Here is a 15,778-nt window from a genome sequence, read left to right as displayed (position 1 = left end):
CCCCCCACTCGGGAGGACTCGTGTGGCCCCTCCCAGCCCCGGAGCCGCGGAGGCGGCACAAGCGCAGGGTTCGCGGTCAGCATCGCACCGGGGCTGCAGGTGGGCGCATCCCGGGGGCCGCGGGCGGAGCATCCTGCCGGGCATCCCGCTATCATCCCTCCGGGCATCCCGCTATCATCCTGCCATCATCCTGCCATCATCCCGCCGGGCATCCCGCCGGCACCCGCGACGCGCGCAAGTTGCGGGGAGCGCGGAGGGCGCGGATAGAGCGGAGCCGCCGCGGCCGCAGCGCCGGACTGGGAGCGCTCGGGGCGGCGCCGGAGTTTTTCCCCGCCGGCTGCCGCTTCCCCGCCCTTCCCCGCCTTCTCTCGTTTCATTTTTGGCGGGGGCAGCGCCGGCTGCGGAGGGAAACGCGTCGCTCTCCGCGCTCCGGGACCGGCGCCTGCCGCGGTGCGGATGCGTATGGACGAATCCTCGTGAAAACAGCTCCCGACGTTTCCCCCCCCCCACAAAAAAAAACAAAAAACCCCAAACCCAAACAAACCACCCACTTGGATAATTAAAACGGTAAATCTAGCTAACTTTTCATTATCTTGCTTGCTGTGTGCTTATATATGTAGATATTTATTATTTATCTGGCTTCATTTCGTCGTCCTTTGGTTTTTGTTAATTATCTGATCTTGTGGTGCCGGAGAACTTGAAATATTGGGGTTTGGAACAGAGGAGGAGTCCGTTTCTGCTTTTCTCTAAAGTTGGACTGAGGAAGGAGAATGTTCCTAGTTCATAACCAGCCTTGTGAATATGTTTACGTGCTTTACCAGCCTGAACATAGATGAGATTTCCTGTGGCAGCATCCTCTTGAGTTTGCTTTTCCTTTAATTTTTTGCCGATAATACAGCAAAGATGTGTCTATGCTACACACATGCAGCCCTGTAGGCTGATGGATTTTGAATGCTGGCATTCACAGCTGAGATCCAACCAGGCTTTGAATCTCTTTAGTTTAAGATGTTAACAAGTGAACTGTCTTCTGTTTTCATCCTAATTCAACTTGTGGATTCTGCCAAGAGATCATCTAAACCAAATCTAATGTTTCTTATCCCTGTAATTATTGAGTTGCCTTCTCAGGAATAGAAGCATGCTCTCGTTTGTACAGGTCACACAATTTGGACTGCTTCATAATCCAGAGGGCTTTTGTTTGAGAGGATATTCATTTTATCCAGACCCTGTATTGGTTGGATGCTTTATGAGACTGGGCAATCCCAGGCTTTCTGCACATTACGGAAACCAACTTTAGGAAATTAGATGTCTTTGTTTTGTTAGGTATTATAATTCCACAGATACTTATGCTTGCTACTATAAACTGTTCTTCTTCTTGGAATATTAATCCAGCAGATATTTACCTGAGGAAAATAAAATTGAGAGGTTAGTTTAAAAAAAAAATCAATGTATACATGGAGGAAACACTGCCTTATTCTCAACAAATAAGAGAAAATGAGAGCATCAGTTGCATAGTTGGTAAAAATTACTGACCTGAACTTTGCTGTAAAATATGGGCTAAACTTCCAAGTCTGACTTGGGAAAAACTTAGCTCAGGGTAGACTCTGTTGCTCTTCATTGATTTTGTTTCTTTCCTTTCTGAGAAGTCAATCATGTATTGATCTACCCACCCATCATGCATGAGCATATTCACTTGCACAGGCACACACCTGATACTGTCCAAGTGCCGGACTTGGGAGTTGAGGTTTTGAGCCACAGAGGACTAGAAACAATGCAGGGGAAAGGAAAAAGGAGGAAGGATTTACAATATTTGCTGTTGGGCATATATTTTACGGACCTTAACTTGGGAATGAGTCTCAGTAGTCAAAGAAGAGAGGCAGGACCTCACGTGCACTTGGCACAGGTTCTGCTCTGAACTGCTGCCTGCTGTGATCACATCTGTATTTAAATTAATCTTTGAAAAACTTGTGTTCATCCATTCTTTATCTTGTTAGTGTTAAAAATGGGATAAAACATGCATTTGCTGGTTAATTTGGTCTGCTAAATGCTAAGATCTGTTGACCCAAGAGACAAGGACTTTGCTTAGGGGCTGAAAAAATAATTTTTGTTTATGGTCATACAAACTGCTGTGTGCTGACGCTGCACGCTTCACTTCTTGCAGTGTGGCATGAAACAGGAATATGGAATTAGGAGTCATTGTTTCTCCTACACATAGGACTTCAGGGGGTTAAGTGATTGGTCAGCAGCACTGCTCAGAGCGTTAGTAACTCCAAGGATTGTTTTCTGAACACTTGGAAAGGTACAGCCTGGGGTTGTTTTAAGGTACTGTAAGCAAACTGCTCTTAGTGGTACCCCAGCCTCTTCACAATTACCCTTCATACCTTCTCTCTTTGGTGGGATTTCTGCAAAGTCCAGATTTCCACCAAGCCTGTATTAAATATCTGGAAGTTTCTTCTTTTTGATTGTGGAGACTGAAGCACTTGGAATGTTAAAGGAGGGGGAAGGTAATCAGCTCCAAGCCATTGTGAAAAGTTAATATAGTATCTAAAATAGGATTCCTGACTTACCTAAAGTCTGCTTTTTTAAGAGGCAATTAGTCAAACCTTCGTTGTTTGGGAGTTTTATTGTTATTATTATTATTCCCAGAAGTTTTGGACTCCACAGCTCTCATTTCCCTCAGTGAAACCTGCAGATAAGCAAGTTTCCTTGCATGCTTCCTCCTCCTTCCTTCTCTGAGAGCTCCAAATTGCCTGTTTTTCCATCCAGGCTGGCAGAATACAGTCAGGCAGGAGGCACCCACTGCATGTAGAATCTGACTTCCCAGTACTGAGATTCCTCTTGAGCTGGGGTTACAGCGCATCTCTCAGGTGCTCGCATCATTTTGTGCCAATTCCACATCTGAGGGTGACATACCATTATTCTAGTGTGTGAGAGAGCATAAGTGATTAAAATTCAGATATTTTTAATGACATACTGATGCACAGCTGTTAAAAGCAACAACTGAATTTATTTGATCTGAAAGAGTAACACCTTTTTGCCCCAATTTTCTCTAAGGTATTTACTGGAAAAAAGCCTTACATGCTGCCAGATTCAGTGTTTTGCCCTACTATTAACCCCTCACCCAGGAAAGGGAGAAAAAGGCACAGCTTCAAAATGCATGAAAAACTGACTTCAAGACAGCTTTAGCTGAAATTGAAATCAGTTTTTATACCTTTGTCTTTTAAATGACTAATCTCTGTCTGTGGGTGTCCATTTAACCTGTGATATAACTTTAGAAACTGCTGGAGGCAATTTGTACTATAGGATCTAAAGCGATTAACATTGGGTACGCATATACATAAAGCATTTCAGTATTTGATGGGTTGCATCTCTTGGCTTCAGATGCCTTTCTCTCTTTTTTTTTTTTTTTTTTTTTTTTGTGTCACACTCTCATCTGCAGGGTAATTTATGAGCACAAGCAAAGGTTACAGACTCCCTAATTCAAGCTTCAACTGTTATGGCATTTTTAGACAAATGCTCATTTTCTTTGTCATACCATTTAGCAAAAAGGATCAATGTGATCCATTATCCTGCAACTATTGCGTGAAAAAAGTGGTTCTATCAAAAATGTGTCCCCTGGTTGTATTTTTTTGTGAACTAATTACATATGTCAGACATAATGTTGCCTTCTGCTATTACATTATGTTTCCAAATGTAATAAACTTGGGGAAGTTTCAGTGCATGAAAAAAACAAAGTATTTTTTCCATGGGCATTTGATGTCCGTGGTTGGAGATTTGCTCCTGGCAGAGAAACAAGTCCTTCTGCCTATACAATTCACATTTTAATTAAAACCAAGGCACAATTCAGAAAATGTTGAGAATGTATATTATATATATTGAATTTAATATTATTTTCTTGATGGTTCTTCTTACAAATTATTGTTGGAGTAGGAGAATGGAATTGGAGGTCATTTCCTCCACATTCTTTTTAGGTCCTCAGTTCTACAGTTACTGGAGGAAGAAAAGCACATGGGAGTACAGTGAAATATGCAGACCTAGACATGCTAAGAATTGACTAAACACTTTTAAGTTTACCTTGCCTGCAGTGGGACTGTGTCACATGGTAATTTGGGAATCTTGCTGGGAAATGGAAGAGTTATGAAACTGGGTTTGCCTCCTACAGCTGTGCATCCCTGTGTGTACATTTGTAGGTTTGCTGTAGGGGAGAGGTAAAGAGCCCAAAATTAAAAGCAGGATGGCTAATTTTAAATAGGCTTGCTTTGCCATGAAGCATCAGCTCAGCACTATGAAAAGTCTAGCCTAAGGACTCCCACATCACTGGCTCCTCTGAAAAATGAGAAGATAGAAAAAGTTCTATCAGTATATGAGAAAAGTAGCCTTGTTGACTATGTTTAAGTATTGTTTCTTCTTGTCAAAATGCAAGATGACCTTTGAAAGTTTTGAGTGGCAAACACCCCCAAATTTAAGACAAGGCTTATCAAAGTGAAAAAATGGCTGCCTATGTTATTTTGTTTTCTTATTTGTTCCTAGAATCTTGTGCCTAGTTCACTGTATTTTGTAAGAAACCATTACTCCACTATGTTAAATGGCAGCGTTACCTTTTCAGACTGACTGAACTGGGTGTGTGTTGATTGTCAAAACCAGAATGGTTTGATGGTGAAAACATCCAAAAAGAATCAGCCAGTCAGCTGCCTCATGCACAAACACAGCAGTTATGCCTTAAGTGCCTGTTAAAAAGTCATTCTCTGCCACAGGGAACATCGGACTGCAGAGTGACAATCCTGCTATTGAGCTGCCTGTGAGGTGCAACGAGGGACCAAGGTGATTTAGCTGCCTCCTTGCATAAATAAGTAGGTGTCTGTGCTTACATATATGCACAAGCACACAGAACAGTTTTGTGGAGATACAGATATCAATACAAATACATAGTGTATTTGTCTACAATACAAAATCCGTGTGAATGAACAAGAAGTTGTGGTGAATTGGAAGCAACTTTGGGACGATGACCTGCTGGAGAAAGAGGAAAGGAAAGCAGAAATGAAAACTAGGAATCACAGAAATGTCTGATCCAGTGGGTAGATTTTTGACATGAGTGAGTAGGGTTGCAACTGGCTACCTCACCTAGAAATGCTTGTGCAGTAATGAGAGGGGACTATAATTTGATGGAATTCTGCCAAAGGGTACTTTATACCTATTGAAGTGTGGTTGCATTTGGCAGCTTCTCCTGACTTGAGGAGAACTTCCAAACTCTGCTGCTGTAAGTCACAATCAAAAATATGACTATGTTAGAACACTTTGACCTTCAAAATATAATTTGAGAGTATTAAATTACTGTACCTGTAACACAGTCGTGTCTGCAATAACAATTACAGACAAAACGACAAAAGTCAGAATCCCCTTTCCCCTTTTTCACAGCAGTGGAAATAAAAGTTCATTTTAGCCAAGTTTCATTCCTTCTCCTTTCTTCCTAGAGCTGTCTGTAGCTGGTTCCTGCAGCAGCTGAGTGAGCAGAGCAGGACAGTTGGCTTGGGTCTTTTCATGGACTGGAATGCCAAATGTTCCTGCTCATTGTTCCCTCCCTCTGACAGAGGACATGCTGTTCAGTGAATCACTCTTAGGGCCGCAGCAGAACATGACTTCAGCATCACCTTGCATCTCCTGTCCTCCCAGTCCTGCTGTTTTTCTTGCCTCACAGCAGTTAGGTTTTAGGCAGACCATCCATCCTTATCCTCCTCTGTTTGAGTTTCCTGGGTTTTGACTTGCTGGGTTGCTGCTGATTGCACTCATGTGGAAGCCCTGACACTGCCCTGCCTGGAAAACTTCCTGTGTGGGCAGCAATAATCCTTTGGGCTCTTGTTTCTGCCTGAATCCAGGAGCCACTGTGCATGACACTTGCTGGAGGGTGGCTGTAATGCATCAAAACAAGCATTTTCCAGTTTTAAGTGCAGATGATTTATTTGTATAACCACATCAGTTAGTCTCTAGATGCATACATTTGCGCCATAATTGGATCTTTCACTGTATAAAAGTGATCCTTCTTCTAGGAGGAAAGAAACACATTCTTTTTTCTTTTTAACCTAGCACTGTTGATATGACAGCATTAAATCCGTCCAGTTTATCTGTATTAAGCCTAAGATTATCTCTCAATTTAATAGGGGGGTGGGGGGGATGGGAGAAGTAGCTATCAATACTCATTTTCTTATCCTTAGCTTTGTGCTAGATTATAAAAGATGAGCCTGGCTTGGAGAAACCACTGCAGTAGGCAGTGGTGGAGCCCACGGAGTACAAGTTTGCCACCTCACTGTGATGACTGTGGCTCACTGAGTCACCGATGAGAAGGGGGGTGCTCTGAAACCAGCAGATACAACTGAAACAGGGAGGTCTGTGATCAAAACATGATCCTTGAGAGAGATTTGAGGCCATGGTTTATTGGCAACTTGCCTACTGAAGGATGTAAACTAACTTGGACCTCATCAGTATTACTTAGAGATGCAGCCCAGTCAGTTATCATAGTAATCTTCCTCTAATTTGTGTTATAATAAATCCCAGTAAATATAGCACAAGCTTTTAACAGTGCCACAGAGACAAAGCAATAAATGTGTGTTGGTTGAAAATACTAGTAGTTTCTACCATTGTCTGGAAAGCTTTAATCAAAATTAGCTCATTATAACAACTATTGTCAAGTTACAAACCTTACACCACTTGTGATTGTTCAGGAGACTCTCCTGGGTACCCTGAAATGTTTTAATTAATAGTCTAATAAAAATTAGTGTTTAATTATTCATTAACATTTGAGCTGAGGGAATAACCTGTAAAGCTGGTAAGCATGCAGGTGATAAAAGGTTGGGGAGGAACACAAGTGGATGGAACAGCTGAGTTAGAATTAAAGACTGTCTTAAAAAAATCCAGCTGAATAGAACCAGTATCAGGGATGCTCTTGGACAGGAACAACCAAGTGTGCAAATCCTTTTTAAAAAACTGCTACATGGCCATCCACATCCTGAACCTGGGCACATGGGGGACAGAAAGAGCAGGGCTGCTCTGCAAGGGGGAGGTGCTGGGAGCCGAGGTGACCCCAGCACAGGCACTCCTCACAGAGGGGACACAGCCAAGCACAGGCAGGGAGAGCCAGGTGCCCATAATGGGACCAGTGACAGCCCCAGAACAGCAAGGGAATGAACCAGGGGCCACTCAACGGAGCAGCCAGGAGCAAAAAATGACAGACATTATTTAGTGACACAAAAAAAAAATTCAAGTGTACCAGAGAAAACAAGCAAATAATACAATTATCCTCTCAAGAAAACAGGAAAGTCAAACTTCAGAAGTCTAATAGCATTTTGGTCTCTGTAAAAGATGCATTTGAGGCTGTTGATTTCTTTCCTAGGGAAATGACTTCCATTCTGTCCTAACACTTGTATCTACATAAACAATCTTCTGTACTGGGCTTGCCCAACATAATGGCATCATTACCATCGCTTCCGCACAAGGAATTTTTACATTAGGGTCATAAATCAAGCTCCTTCTCACTCTGCCTTTTACTGAAGGCTTTTAATTTTTTTCTTCCAGTCAAGTCTCACTCTTCTCAAAGACTGTACTGCAGGTCTTATTATGAAATTACCTGAAGACTGACAGTTGCCAGTGGCAAAAAGGCCCCCTGCTGTTTTGTAAAAGGCAAAATGTGTTTCTTTTCATCTAGACCAAAGCCTTGTGTGATTATGGGCTTTGGGCTTTTTTTTTTAATTAATATTTTGGGATGTTTATATCTAGAATAAACAACTATTTTCTATTCATAATAAGGATCTGTTTCTACACTGTCACTTTTCTGATTTGCTGTTAAGTCCCTATCTCCTGATCATCAAAACTGAATTATCAGTTTGAGTTTGTTTGGACCCTGTTATGCAGAAAACCAATCAGTTCCTTTCCAGACAAAAGCCAGATGTGGATTTAGAGGTGATTTGTTGAGGACACCATGTCAAATGAGCACAACAGCCAGGACCATATCCAGATTGGGATCTTTCTGTGCTGCATAGTGTTTTCCAGCACACTTCCAGCAGACCTTTTGCTCTCAAGGGCTCTCAAACATTTGTGTCGTGTCCAAGGATGTGCAATTTATCCCCTCTTTGATATTAGGCTATCCACTATTACCAATCCACTGATTGAACCCTCACGTCAGTTTAGGTCTTTTGAACTATAAAATCTCTAAAAAACAGTGATGATGTCTTTCAGTCACATGGCCTTGTGTTACAGGCCACACAGTGTGGGCACAGCTGTTTGTTCACCCTGCTCTAGGTGGAGTTAACAGGAATATTCTGGGCACCAGCCTCACTTCAGCTAGGGAGCAGGGAACTCTCAGCAAGAGAGACATCTTTTTCTGTTCGTTTCAGAGATTTGTGATTCGGGAATAAGTTGTTTGCATTTCAGATTTTGTCAGTGGCCTAGAGACAGCCTAAGATTTCTCCTTGGGAAAAGCCGATCAGGCTCTCCTCAGCCCAGGGCAAGGCAGTTACCACTGGACAGATGACAAAATGAAACAGCAAGATGAGCAGCCCAGGATGCATCCATTAGTTTTTGGCACAAAAGTCAGCGGTGCTTTGAACTCTTTGTAAAGACAAGTCTGACCCACAAAATACCTAGATTTGGATCCAGCTGCCAAAGAAAGACAGGTAAAGAGGGCATTAAGTGTGGAGCCTGCTTGTGACTGTCTGTAGTGGCAACCAGCACCTGTAAGTGTTGGACTACCCAGATCCCCTCGTAACAACAAAGAATAGGAGCCTTACAAATGCTGTCACTTTTCCAGAACATGATTTGCCCTTTGGCAGATTGTGTCCCAATACCATGTATACACACAGTCCCTCGTGAACAACAGCCTGGGCTCTGTGTCTACATGGTATTGGGACACAATCTGCTGTTCACAGTGGAATTCCAAATCCACTGTGGTCACCCAAAAGCCAGGAGTGTCATCTGCACTTAGATATGTGATCTTTAATCAGCAACAGTGCTAGGTGTATTTCTTGTTTTTAAGATGACCTATGAAGCTGTCAGCTGTAGCTGCTTGACCTATAACAGATAGTGCCATCAGGAGGAACAAGCACTAAAAAGAAAAATAGCTTTCCTTGCTTTGCCTAACGTTCATCTGGCACTCCTGAAGGCTGGAGCTGGGCAGCACCACTGCCCACAAAGTGAAAGTTCACTACAAAGATGCACCTTAATCACCTCTTCCTAGTGGGCTTATGTTTCTTCTCTCAATTCTCAGGTAACAAGTCAAGTCTGCTCCTCATTAGCCCCATCCTTGATCATGTGCTGAAAGTATTTATTGGCTCTTCTGGTAGTTTGTTAGACTAATGGCACTCATTTCTTGTTATATACAGCTACACCTAAGAAATAAGCAAACCACATTTTTTCATTTCAGTCATTTCAATCTACAAAATCTCCCAAACAGAACAAAGAAAAAAGGTGCTTAGATGCACTGATTCATCTGATTTTTAGTATTAAGAAGCTAAATTCAAAAAAGGTACCAGAAAAGTGTGAAGAGTATTATTTAGGAAAACCAGGCATTAGATTTACAGTGATATTCTTTGGGCTTTTTTAGATATTATCCTTCAGACGCAGCTGCTGTTTCAATGGCACACATCACTGGTTTACATGAACGATTTCTGTTGAAAGCATGACATCTAATTTCAGAAAAACAGTCTTTAATTTCTAGCTTTGGAAATCTGTAAAGTGTGTCAATCATTAATGACAATTAACAGAAATTCTCAATGTAGCAATAATTTAATCTCTAAAAAAGAAGAGATAATAAAAACGTGTCTTGGACAGTTTCGGGGTTAAATGGTTGAACTAGAGAGTTTTTGTCAACACATTCTGCCTTCAGCTTCAGAACGTTTCTTGTCTTGTGTTCTGAAGAGCTTCAGATTGTTTATTGTCTTGTGTTTTGAAGAGCCAAAGTTAAAGAACCACTGTAACTGATAGAGGAAATAATAATTTTAGAGGACCATATATCCACCAAAATGATGCCATTTAAAGAAGTAAAATTATTTGTGGATACACTCAATTTTGGGGGTTTTTGGTGGGGTTTTTTTTTTTTGGGGGGGGGGGTTTGGTTGTTTTTTTTGTTGTTGTTGTTTTTTTGGGTTTTTTTGCCACAACAAACCTTAACCAAACATTATTGAGCACAGATTTGGGGTTTTTTTTAACAATCCTTTTATTAGTATTTTAACAATACTGATACAGCAGTAGAGGAAGATAGCTGCAACAGGATGGCAGTATTTCTGTTTCCCTAATAGTTCAGTAATCAGAAAGCACAGTCCAGATATAACTTCTTGTTCTTTGGGGGGTTTTTCATCTTGCAACAGTTTTAACCTCCCCAAGGACCACTGTCACAGTCTCCTGCTCCTTCTGTTCATCACAGGCTGTTCTCAAACAGGCTTGGAGCCACAGAGCAGCAGCAAGAGCTCTCTAACCAGGTTTTATGGCAGTCCTGAAGACAGAGATGCTCTGGTTCAAAGCCCTTTTATCTCCATTTAGGAGGAGGGTCCGAAATAGATTTAGGTTAGTGCTGTCAGGGGCAGTGGGAAGAAAGCAGCGCTTTGTGTTGCAAGGTGTGCAGGCGTCCACACTTTGAACTGCTTCATCCATCCCCAGCACAGCCAGAGCTGACCTCTGCTGGAATCAAAGAGTATAGAACGTAAATCGTGGGATTTATGTCCACATGAAGGGAGGAGCACAGTTTTGGCAAACTCCTCGTTCCTTTTCAATATGCGTTTGCAGAAAATCCCATTAAATTCTCCCTTGTCGAGACCTGTTTGTGGAGGCTGGTGGATGCAACACAGGATAAAAGGGAAAAACAACACACCAGAAGCACAGGGTCTGTGTTGCACCCATTTGCAAGAATGGGCTGGGTCTGCTTGATTAGGACATACCCTGAGGCATGGATGGAGAAAGAGGAGGATGGGTCCTGATTCTCTTTGGAAAATGCTTTCCACTGCAGACCCACAGAGATGCTTCTCTCCCTTTAAAGACTTGTGTGGTCTCCACTGCTGCAGCATCACCTGGGTTTTACTGAATGTCCATCCCACTGCAGTCTGTGAGGTTGGAAATGTGACAGTTCCTTTCATTTTATTGATTCAGAGGGAGAGGCAGACCCCTGCCTGTGGATGATATCGGAGGTCAGGGAGTTTGCCTCTCGTCTCCCCAGCTAACACAGCAATGGTGCTGACTGACTTTTTGGGTGTGCGGTGAGGATAAACCGGTGAGCCTCTGCTGTTACCAAGGCCATTGCAACATGCCCAATCAGATCATAGCAGTCAAAGGCTTTTTTGGAAATTGCTCATCTCTGCTCCATCAGAAAAGTCACATGGCAAAGCTCTTTATGAAATATTGGGAAAAACATGTTTGGCCAGAATTTATCTGGGAAAATACAGAATTCAAATGGACCTAAATGCAGAAAGATGACAAAGCAACCATTTTTCTGGCCTGAAGGCATCAGTCTGCTGAAATCTGGCTTCCATGTATCAAAGAGGCGTGCAACCAAGAAGGAAGGAAACAGTACATTTATCTTCACTTCTCTCATAAATCAGGGAGGTACCTTGGTGGAAGTGGCACAGAAATCTGGACTGAAAATTCAATGCGACAGCGCGGAGCCTAAGTTAAAGTTAGGCTGACAGAGAGATGTGCTGAAAATACATATAGGCTGAAGCACCATTTATACCAGAAGGAGAACTGGAAACTTCAGGAGCTGCTTCAATTAATCAGAACTTATTTCACGTAGAAGTGTAATTCTGACTTTTTTACTGCCAATTCTTTTCGTAAAAGCTGCACTTTTTTTAGTTGTGACCAACTAGTTTGTTCCCTTAACTGTTACTGAGAGAACTACTTATGCAATGACATAATTTAGTGATGCCTTTTCTGTATCTTAATGTGTAGTACACCTGTGACTAAATGATTTTTACTTTCTCATTTTTTATTGAGACAATACTGTGCAGACTTTTTTGGCAGGAACCTGACATAAAGGTCTGTCTGTGGAGCCTAAACACATTTACTTTCTGGAAACTCATTCATTTAATTTAGAGAAGCATAGATCATTTAAAGAATGATAAAATTACATGGTCAGCCTGAAAATTAAGCCATTTATATGAAGAGGTTTGCTCTTATGCAGCTGTAGGTATGAGTCACTGGCCTAAAAAGTTAAGGCATTGCAGGGATATTAAGAAAATAAAAATAAAGAATTTCATAAATTGGTGAAGTAATAAAAGAAGACAGGAAATAAAAGACTTGTTTGTCCTGACTGAAACAAAAACCTTCTTTTTGTGCTAATGAGAACAGATCATACCCCTCATGTTTCCTGGTACAAATCTTCTGGCCCAACACCTGTCAAATGCAATTGCTGGATGTTCTGCCCTTTAAAGACCTGTAGCAATCAATGATCAAGGAGTATTGCTCTTGCTTTCAGTAAAGAAGACTTTGCAACTCCTTTCTTTAGACTCTTCCTGCCTGCAATTGCTGCCAGCTCAGAAACAGCTGAATTGCAACAAGGAAATATCCAGGAGGGATGGAGAGGGCCTTGTGGGGAGAGCTGTTCTTCTCAGACACAGCTACTTCCCAGCCAGGGAAGAGAAGGTAGTTTTGGTTGAGGGTAGAGAGGGGAAAAGAAGGGGTAAACAATAAGTTTCTTTCTTTCTTTGCATCCTCATCTACCTCTAAAGCCTATTCTGAAAGTGAGAATCACTTTGTCTTCTGTCTCAGTGGTGGAGGGAACTACAGGAATCTGTTCTCACCTCTCATTTGGTGCCTTTGAGGGAGAACTGTGTCACTCTGAGCTCTCAGACAAGAGCCTTATCTCCAGCATCTACAGGGGAGCAGCTCATACATTGCAATAAACTGGCTTGGAGTCAATTCAATTTAGATCAAAGTGATGATAATGCCTTAAAGGAACTAAAGAGGCGATTGGAAAGATCTTTCTGTCTTCTGGAAGGTTACCCAGCTCATTACTCTTATCCCTTAGGTTTGTTTGCAAATTCAGGTTCCAGGTTACTTCTAGGTACCCCTTGCTCAAGTGCAAGTGCTTGTCTTTTTTTTTACGTCATTTTAGCAGAGTGATTGCAGAGGCCAGTGGGAGGTAGAAGGATCCCTACCAGAGCAAAGGTAATACCTTAACAAACAAATTGTGAAGATATAAATATTCCTAGTGCAGCCTCTGTTTTTCAGATTTAGATTCTCTATAATAGGGAGGGGGCTGTACCACAGACTGTGCCATGGGGCTCTGTGTCTGATTACAGAATTAAGTCCTTATTTAAACAGGTTTTCCTGCTGTTAACTTGCTGCTGTCTCAGACACAGACATGACACCACCACCACCCCTTTATTCTCCTTGTCAGGGACTCATGAATGCGCTCCATGCCAGCATCTGCAAGTGACTGCAGGGTGCATCTTCCTGAGCAAGAGGCAGGAGCTGGGCTGGATTTGGGAACAGTGCCTGCTCGTGGGGTGTGGGGATACAGAAAAGTCATTTCTGAGGCAGAGAAATCATTCATGGATTGCAAAAGTCCAGCAAGTCTGAGCCAGGAATTCCAGTAAAAGCTGTAATCAGATTGCAAAGATACACATTAATATACATACTAAACATGATCCCAAAGAAGCTGCTAAATCAAAATGCCATAGGATAAACACAGATGATGAGAAAAAGATGGAATAATTACAAGCCAGAGACTGAAACTTAACTTCTGATATATCATCCACCTGTTTTTCCCTCATACCACCCCAGCATTCTTGCTAGACCTTTCTGAATCACACTTGTGATATACTGTCAGTTCAGCAGCAGCAGAGCTGGGGATAAGGCACCATGATTAAATCCTCACAGAGACTGTAACAGAATAAATCAAATTATGTAAGTAGCTAATTTTCATAATTTGAAATTACTTGTCTTTTATGCAGTCAGAATCAATCTAGGCTATTAGCAACTACTTTGGAGTATTTTTGGATATAGTTTATGAATGCTCTAAGGGAAGGCAGCAAGCCATTTTTGTAAGCAGGTTTGTAATGCCAAGTCTTGCACTGGGTTATACTCAAAAGTCACTTCAAAAGTGATGGCATAATGGCCAATTCTGGGAAGCCTGCTAGGCCAAAGCACAGTCAGAAAAGTGCAAGCAGGAATCAGAGAGCTGGTTTGAGAAGGGAAGAAGGGCAGAGAGCACATGGAAGCACATGGAAGAGCTTTCCACCCTGTGGAGAGACCAAGGCTGCCCCTTCCCACAGCTCTCAGAGTCACTGCCAGTCCACAGCTCAGAGGGTTTGGGTTTTAACTTCATCCTCTGCCAAAATGTATGACCTTGGTGTCACCATTTAGTCCCTCTGCATCTCACTGTCCTGACTCACAAAGCAAGGTGAGGAGCATTCCCCTGATTAACAAAGAACCGGGAATAAAAACCACATTGAACCGTAAAAGGCACTTGAGCTCTGTAAGGATGTGCCATTTCTCACACTGACAGATCTTCCCGTGAGGAGCTTCCCTGCAGCTTCGAGTCAGGGTTACTCAGCCTGTTCTCTTGGTATGGGAACAGGCAAAATACCTGCAAATAAGTTTTAAGCAGGACATGCAGTTCTGGAGGCCTCCACATAAGAGACATGCCTCTGATTTTCTCCATGGCCAGCCATAAGTTTAAAGGGCAAGAATTCACAAATGGTGGTTTGGTCTCACAGCTCTCCCCTCCCACCAAGCTGGCAGAAGGCTTTCACAGCTGGTTCTGCAGACCTTCACAAGACCTTTCTGTCTCCCCTGCAAGCAGCAGTGGCAACTGAACATTGATTTTCAATGTGGCTTTTCATCACTGAAAAGCTGACACTTTAATTATCAGGAGGCCTTGCACAGGTTGGAATTAGAAAACAATTACGAGTACTTATATCATAGAGCTTACTACAGCAACTCCCAAAAAGTTATCTGAGCAGTGACACTTTTGAAGCTTGCTTGCTGTAGTTTTTGTTCCTACAAAAGTTTTCAGTCCTTCTGTTCCCTCACACAGATTCTCTAATGTCTAATAATATGTCGAACACATGCTGTGGCCTTTCCATTAACAGGGGCTTGCCTTGTATCTGCTTGTTTTCATCAAAGGCAAAGGGACTCTTGATCTCTCTGCAAGTTTAGTTGAAACTGGGCAATGAGTTCAAAAGGAGCTCATGGGGACTGACAATGGCACAATCTTGTAACTGTTACGTCCCAATGAAACTGGGTTAAAAGGAAGCATCTGGCTATGTGGTAGGCTAATTCAAACCTTCCTTTCTGTCAGTTAAAAAAAAAGTGAGAAAATATATTTTTGCACAATGTTTACTAGCTGAGTTTCAGTCAGAGGGAAACTGACTCCCCAGTTTTTGGTTTGTTTGCTTTTTTTTTTTTTCTTATTAGTGGTTCTAGAAGAAGGGCAGGTTTATGTCTTCAGACATAACTAGAAAAAATTACTCTTTTAAAGTCCCCTCTTTTATTAATTACAGGCAATTTGCTTTGTCAGGGGTTTCCACTGCATGGAGTCTCCTTTGAAATAATTGCAAAATAATCCTCTCTTTAAGTTTGTTTTGAGCAACATGATGGAAGTCTCCCATAGCCTGGTTTCCTACTGGAATTTTTATCCTTCTTGATTATAGGCTGTGTTCCCATGACAATTCCTGTGCTCATGCATCCCAGAATTAGCTCCTAACACGTTCCAGCCTGATGGTACATTAAGCCCACTCAGTGCTCTGCAAACTACATGTACGCTCTAGGTTCTGAGTATGTGGGGAGAGGAAGGTCTCTAATT

General features: G+C 42.1%; 1 long non-coding RNA gene across 1 annotated transcript in view; it reads left to right on the top strand.

The window, feature by feature from the left end:
• The first annotated feature begins 398 nt into the window (after window positions 1–398).
• The window catches only part of LOC136304930 (uncharacterized), a 53,932-nt gene continuing 38,552 nt past the window's right edge, over window positions 399–15,778 (top strand). Inside the window, exon 1 of the long non-coding RNA XR_010724893.1 lies at window positions 399–567. This is a non-coding gene — a long non-coding RNA (uncharacterized lncRNA). The remainder of the gene's footprint in view (window positions 568–15,778) is intronic.

The sequence above is a fragment of the Chamaea fasciata genome, unplaced genomic scaffold (assembly GCF_029207755.1).
Source record: "Chamaea fasciata isolate MVZ Bird 193981 ecotype frontalis unplaced genomic scaffold, bChaFas1.0.hap1 SCAF_2, whole genome shotgun sequence".
Taxonomy (NCBI): domain Eukaryota; kingdom Metazoa; phylum Chordata; class Aves; order Passeriformes; family Sylviidae; genus Chamaea; species Chamaea fasciata.
Note: the sequence above shows the minus strand (reverse complement) of the source record. Positions and strands in the feature narration are given on the sequence as shown.